Below are 7283 nucleotides of genomic sequence, written 5' to 3'. Positions count from 1 at the left end.
AGCTCAAAGGCATCAATTCTCTTTCTATCCTCCTTGGTCATTGTCCAACTCTCTGATGCATAACAGGTGATTGCGAAGACCAAAGCCTGTATCAGACGCACCTTAGTCTCCAAAGAGATACCATTGCTCTTCAGCACTTTGGAGAGGTCCCTAACAGCAGACTTTCCCATGGCAATGCGCCTAACATGGTAGGTGTGGTATATTTTCCAAAAATAGCCATAGTAATTTTTCTGGTATTACATGTTCTTCCAGATCCTTGCCAGTGCCCACCGAGACACGAAGTCTGTTACCTTTCTGAATGGGCTCTTAGCAATAGATTATGAGGAAAGGGATGCTATGTGACATCTGAGGCTAAGTTATAAAATAAGACACAGCTTCTTATACTTAAATGTTTTCATTCAGAAACGAGTTGACTTTTGGTGAAGAAGCTTGAGCCACCCGAGAGGTCATGTGTAGGTGTTCCAGCCAACATCAACCATCAGGCAAGGTTAGGTGATTCTGAGTTCTAAGCTTCAAGCTGCTTCAAATGATGCTGAGTAGAGGCAGCTGTGGTTGTTAGGTGCTACTGAATTGATTTCAACTCATGCTGACCACACAATAATACAGTAAAATTGTCCCATAAGACTTCCTGGGTTTAATCTTTACAGAAACAGATTATTGTATCTTTCTCCCACAGAATTGCTGGTTAGGTTCAAATCACCTACCTTTAGTTAGTGGCCAAATGCAGACTTTACAACCATTGCACTAAGTTGCAGCTAATTAACAAATCAAATGTTTGGGCTGGAGGGTAGATTATTTCACAGCAGTAGATAAACAGGGTACTAGGTGTCAGGCAATGTGCTAACAGTTTTGAAAACTAAGGAAATGGAGAACTAGAAAAGATGACTTGCCCAAGCTCACCATCTGGCCATCTAGCCAACCCAGCCATCTTTCAAGCTATATATCCTTTACTTGGTCTTTCAGCTTGTGTAAATGCACAGAGCACCTTCCTTCTTGAAATTCTACCTGCAATTTACAGCCTGTGTTCTAGACAACTATCTGTTCAGTACAGCAGCCCTGCAAGTGCAGATGGATCACATTCCTCATTGACAAAACACACTCAAAGAGGTTAGACATTTGTGTAAGTAAATACTAAGTGGCAGAGGTTGTCTTGTCCAAATCCCATTCTTTAGATTCCTTAATTGCCTTTCTAAGATTTGTGTTTGTATTGCTGCTTTCAACTTTTAATGCAATATTATCTTGTTTTATACCCTTATTATTTTATACGCATATTCTTTTTTCTACCTTCACCTTGTATTTTATATTCTCATGTACATTATATATGCTGGGGGGGGGCCTCCTTCTTAGACCTCTGAATAATGCTAGGCACTTAAAGAGCATTCACAATTGATTAAGTATAAAAAGTTATATTCAGAATCCACAAAAATATTTTTAGGACTGTGTTAAGAAAACATACAGAGGAAGACAGAGACAGATACATACAGTAGTTAAAACTTGCAACTAAATCAGCAAGGGCTTCAGGCATGTTTTAGTGATCTGCTTTTCTCCCCTCTTCATATTATAGGAATCTTTTTTCTTGTTTTTAAAGTGTTTAGAGCCATCACAAGCATAAATACTTGGCTTTGCCGTTTATGAGTCAGCATCAACTCCATGGCACCTAGTCACCACCACCACCACCTTGCTAAAGTAGATTATTTTAAAATCTCAAGCTTTCTCGTCAGCCTCTTGTTTTCATATAGTGTTAGGATCTTTGTTTTGGATTTTAGCAGATGAGATATTTTTAGTGGAGTGAAGGCTTCATATTGATCTCATTTATTGCTGCAGGCTCCAGCTTCCAATTGAAACATGATCAATATGGATTTGAGACTGTCTGGAACATTAAATAAGAGCTTGTTAGACTGATAACTTTCCCCACTTTCTTTACTAAAACCGGAGGGGCAGGGAAAGAAACAACCTGAGTGAGAGATGGGCCATATCTCAGGGATGTACTTTTCTCTGGTACTAGCTGGTTGTACAGCTGCAAGGTTGCAGATAGAATGGCACGGTGTACAACTGTCCCAGTCTCTCAAAATCTCTCTTTTCTCTTTAATACAATTATATATTTTTAAAGGAAGAAATTATATTTTAAGGACCAACCCAAGAAATGAAAAGACAAGACCTCTCTATAAGTGACCATCAACACTCATTACCCAGCACCTTCTCAGTAGGAACTGTGCGGGCATAATTCCTAGGGAGCTGTGGCGCTGATCAAAAGGTGGCGCCTCTCTAGTGGTTTGACTCCACGAGCAGTTGCGTGGGAGAAAGTTAGACAGTCGGCTCCTGTGCCATTTACAGCCTCGGAAAACCTGCCAGCTGGTCAGCTACTAGTCCAGTCCAGCTGGACAGAAATGAGCAAGTAAGGGACGGTGCCACAGGCATGGGGTGAGCAAAACGGCAAACAGTGACCTCAAAGAACTTGGTGCCTCATCCACCTTTCAAGGCAGTATTCTCTCTGAAAGCCATGAGGCTGAAAAGAGCTGTCAAACTGTAATCTGTCTGACATGACTGTTCTCATAGCAACGCTACCTTATAGTTTTGCTGAATACGGGTCTTATAGCATTTCAGATTAATGACTAGTTTCTCTATATAAACTGCATAATGTGGGAGATCTTTAATGTCTGCATGTCCCATAAGCGTTAACACTAATTTTGAGAGATAATTTATAGCAATTGGCATTAAAAAGGGGGAGAAGATAAAAATATCACAGTATGGCGTTAGGAGAGCTGAGACTTCTTTTTGTTGCTGAAATAGAAGTCTTGTGTCAATGGATCATGGAACTCTATTAGTATCTGTAGATCATGGAAATATGTTCAACAACTGTTTTAAATGAGGATGAATATCCATTAGCAGAGGTAGTAGCACTGTGAATACACAATAAATAAGTTACAGTTGCTGCCTTCAAGGATTTGGAATTAGAAATGAGAGAAAAGTACTAAGAAGTATATCACAATTAGGTGCGCTTTCTTAGTTTACATTTATTTAGATTTATTTCTGTGGATTAAGGCGCTCTGGTGGCACAGTCTGTAGGGACTTGTTCTGTTAACCCAAAGGCTGTGCCTCTCTGGCTGTTCACATCACCAGTTATTCCATGGGAGAAAGATGCCCAATCTCCTCTCTTGCCATTTACAACCTCTGAAAGCCCACTGAAGGATCGGTATGAGTTGGATCTAACAGGATGGCAGTGAGGTTATGGAGAATTACAGAATTCCATCCTTTATACACTTGTCAGTTTGTTACAGCATGATGGCTTTGTTACCGTGATGCTAGAAGTTGTACCACCAGCATTTCATATACCAGCAGAGTTACCCACGAGGACAGGTTTCTGTGGAATGTTCTAAGACAGTCTAGGAAGAAAGGCCTGGTGATCGATCTCCTTTTAGAACTTTAGCCACTGAAAACCTTATGGGTCACTAGAGAACATTGTTGGTCTGACTTGTTTGGAATATATCATTAAGTATTCTTCCCTGAGAGGAGACATGATGTTTGGCAAAGGAGAGGGAGAGTGAGGGTGTTGGAGACCATGGCTGAGACCCATGTGGCACAGTGGCTGAAAAGATGGACTCAGACATGCTGGCAATTGTGAGGATGCTGCAAGACTGGGAAAATGTCATTCTGTTGTACGTGCAGCTAACCTGAGTAGAAGGAAGCTCCATAGTGGCTAAAAGACTAGCACCTTTGGGGGCTCACTTAAAGATAGAGTGAGTCAAAGTGCCCTAACTTAATCAGAAAGGAAACTGTGCTGATTTCCATTTGGTTTGCTTTTGTCTAGTGTGTTTTACAAAATCTAATCCTGAAACATCAGCAGAGAATTTCCAGAAGTCCAGGCTGGGTTTAGAAGGGGTCGTGGTACTAAGGATATTGTAGCTGATGTTAGATGGATCTTAGCTGAAAGCAGGGAATACCAGAAGAATGTCTATCTGTGTTTCATTGATTATTCAAAGGCGTTTGACTGTGTGGATCATAACAAACTGTGGCTGACTCTGAGAAGAATGGGAATCCCAGAATATTTAATCGTGCTAATGTGAAACCTATACTTTGACCAAGAGGCAGTTGTCAGAACAGAGCAGGATAACACTGTATGTCTCCATATATTTTCAACCTGTATGCAGAGCAGATTATCTGGGAAGCTGGGCTCTATGAGGGGAATTGTGGCATCAGGATTGGTGTAAGATCTAGTAACAATCTGTGTTATGCAGATGATACAACCCTGCTTGCTAGAACTGAGGAGGACCTCATGCACTTGCTGCAGAGGGTCAAGGACTGCAGCCTTCAGTATGGATTGAGGCTCAATGTCAAGAAGACAAAGATTCACACCACTGGACCAATTGGTAGCATCAGGATGGATGACGAAGACATTGAGATTGTTCACAGCTTCAGTTTGCTCAGCTCCACAGTCAACACTCTTGGTACGAGCATCCAGGAAATAAAAAAACGTATTGTGATGGGAAAGTCTACTGTTAGGGACCTCTCTAATGTACTCAAGAACAACGGTGTGTCTCTGGAGACTAAGGTGCATGTGATACAGGCCATGGTCTTTGCAATCACTTGTTATGCATCATCAGAGAGTTGGACAATGACTAGGGAGGACAGAAGGAGAATTGATGCCTTTGGGCTGTGGTACTGGAGAAGAGTATTGAATGAACTATGGACTGCCAAGAAAACAAACAGTTTCATCCTAGAGAGGGTTAAACCAAGCTACTCCTTGGAGGCAAGGATTCTGGGGCTTTGTCTGACATACTTTGGACATGTTGCAAGGAGAGACAGGTCCTTGGAGAGGGACATCATGCTTGGGAGGGTGGAGGGAAGCGCAGGAGGGGAAGACCCTCTAATGAGGTGGATTGATTCAGTGACTGGGGTATTCGGGATGGGTGTGTCAGAGGCAGTGTGATTGGCACAGGATAGAGCAGGATTTAGGGCTGTTGTACATAGGGTCGCTATGCATCACAAACAACTCGACGGCACATAACAACAACAATCCTGAAACATTCTTCTAGGTCGTGTAAACCTGGTATGTCCACTTGCTGTACAGAGGTAACTTGTGGTTGCTGTGAAGCTGAGCACTGTGACACTGATGAGTCAAATGCGAGAATGGTTACCCATGGTGGACAGTGTTTGGTGGAGCTCCCCAACTAAAATAAGCTTGGAAGCAGGAGTGGCATCCACTTCCATAAATAGCTTGCCTCTGGAAACCCTATGAACCTGGAGAGAGGACGAAAATTACATAGGTGTCCAGGACTTTCATTCATAGGGTTGCTATGAGTCACCTATGACTAGATGGCACTTAAGAACAACAACAACAATCCTGACTTTTTTTCCTCCCTAGCAAAAAGTTGAATTTGTAATTTTGAGCCTAATTTATTCTTTCATGTCTTTTGACAGGGAGATTGATCCTATTCACGTTTATTTTCACTAGCCATGTTCTGTTTCCCGTCACCCTGCTCTGCCTTTCTGCTCTTCATACTATATGCCACTTGACAAACAGTTGGATCTATCCTTTTCTTAGGTAAGTTAATTTGATGGTAGAAAGTCTAGTTTTGTTTTATTAGTGACACTTTGAAATTATTACAAAATGTTTTTGAATGAGGGCTTTTTATCCTCTGGTTAATTATATCAAGAATGAAATAGTGAAAATTGAGAAGACAGTATTTAACTAGAACTTGTTGTGCCATTGAGGTGCCATTAAGTCGACTGAACTTCCTAGTGACCCTGTGATAATGAACCTTGCACTATCCTGCCCCATGTTCCTCGTCTTGGTCACACAAGCTTATTGTGGCAGACCCTGTGTGAGTCTATGATGTGACAGTTTAGCCTCTCTCTCTCTCTGACCCTCCATCTTTTCCCCATAATGTCTTTCTCCAAGGATTATTTCCCTTTGAGAATAGGCCCAAAGGGAGATGAAGTTTCACCATCCTTGGTGCACTATGGAGCACTCTGATTGCACATATCCCAAGATAGATTTGTTCTTTGTTCTTTACTGACACTTCATGGGATACTCAACACTCTTCACCAACAATTCAAAGACATAGACATGAACTTGAGAGGATAGAAATTAATGTTTTGCAAAACAATTCTAGTATTTCATTTACTCTAGGAGTTCTCAAATAGGGGCAGTTTTCTTCCCCTGGGTTCATTTGGCAATACCTGGAGATAATTTGGTTGTTGTAACTGAGGCTGCAAGGTATGCTAGTGTTGTATTGTTGTATGCCATTGGCCTCTGGCAGCCAGTGGAGAAAGACCATGTTGTTGTTAAGTGCTGTCAACTCAAGTACAACTCACAGTGACCCTATGAACAGCAGACCTGAACCCTGTCCTACCCTGTGCCAACCTCATTATCTCTGGCACACTTGAGTCCATCGCTGCAGTCACTGTATCAGTCTATCTCATTGGAGGTCGTCCTCTCTTTCATTGACCCTGTATCTTTCCAAGCATGAAGTCCATTTCCAAGGAATGGCCTATCCTAGCAACATGTCCAAAGTATGAGAGATGAAGCTTTGCTATCTTTTCCTCAAAGGGGAACTTTGGCTGCATTTTAAACAAGACATATCTGTTATTTTGGCAGTCCATGGAAAACAGACCATAGATACTGCTAAGTACCCTATAATACACTTGCCAGCTCTTACAACAAATAATTCCCTAGACTAAAATGTCAGTGGGGTCGTGGTTGAACAACATTGGTTCACATTTTTATTTAGTTTGCATGCAAATTTTACCATAGTTTTTTTCCACTAAATACAAAATTAAAAACAGAAAAGATAAAATGGAGAAGCAACAAATTACATATTTATGCATTTCTTGTCCTGTAAGATGAGTCTTTTTTTCTCTTACTTTTCTCAGGTAAGCATTCAGGTTGTATATATTACTCAAGGGATATATTACTTAAGGGATACAGAAGATAAGAGAAAATCTGATGCTTCGAGTCATGATGTTGGCAAAGAATATTGAATAAACCCTGGACTGCCAAAAGAATGGGCAAATCTGTCTTTGAGGAAGGATTTTTGCCAGAGTGTTCCTTAGAAACGAAGACTTAGACTTTATCTCATATACTTTGTACATGTTGTCAGGAAGGACTAACTCTTGGGAAAGCCCCTCATACTTAGGAAGGTTGACGGTTAATAGAAAGAGGAAGACCCTCACGAAGATAGATTCACATGGTACCTAAAACTTAAGTACAGGATCAGGCAAGGTTTACAGTTTGGCTTCATAGGGTTGTTGTTGTTATGTGCCGTTGAGTCGCTTGCAACTCA

The sequence above is a fragment of the Elephantulus edwardii genome, unplaced genomic scaffold, assembly GCF_000299155.1.
Source record: "Elephantulus edwardii isolate Elephantulus edwardi_28Jun2011 unplaced genomic scaffold, EleEdw1.0 scaffold00264, whole genome shotgun sequence".
Classification (NCBI taxonomy): Eukaryota; Metazoa; Chordata; class Mammalia; order Macroscelidea; family Macroscelididae; genus Elephantulus; species Elephantulus edwardii.
This window is presented reverse-complemented; position numbering follows the sequence as displayed.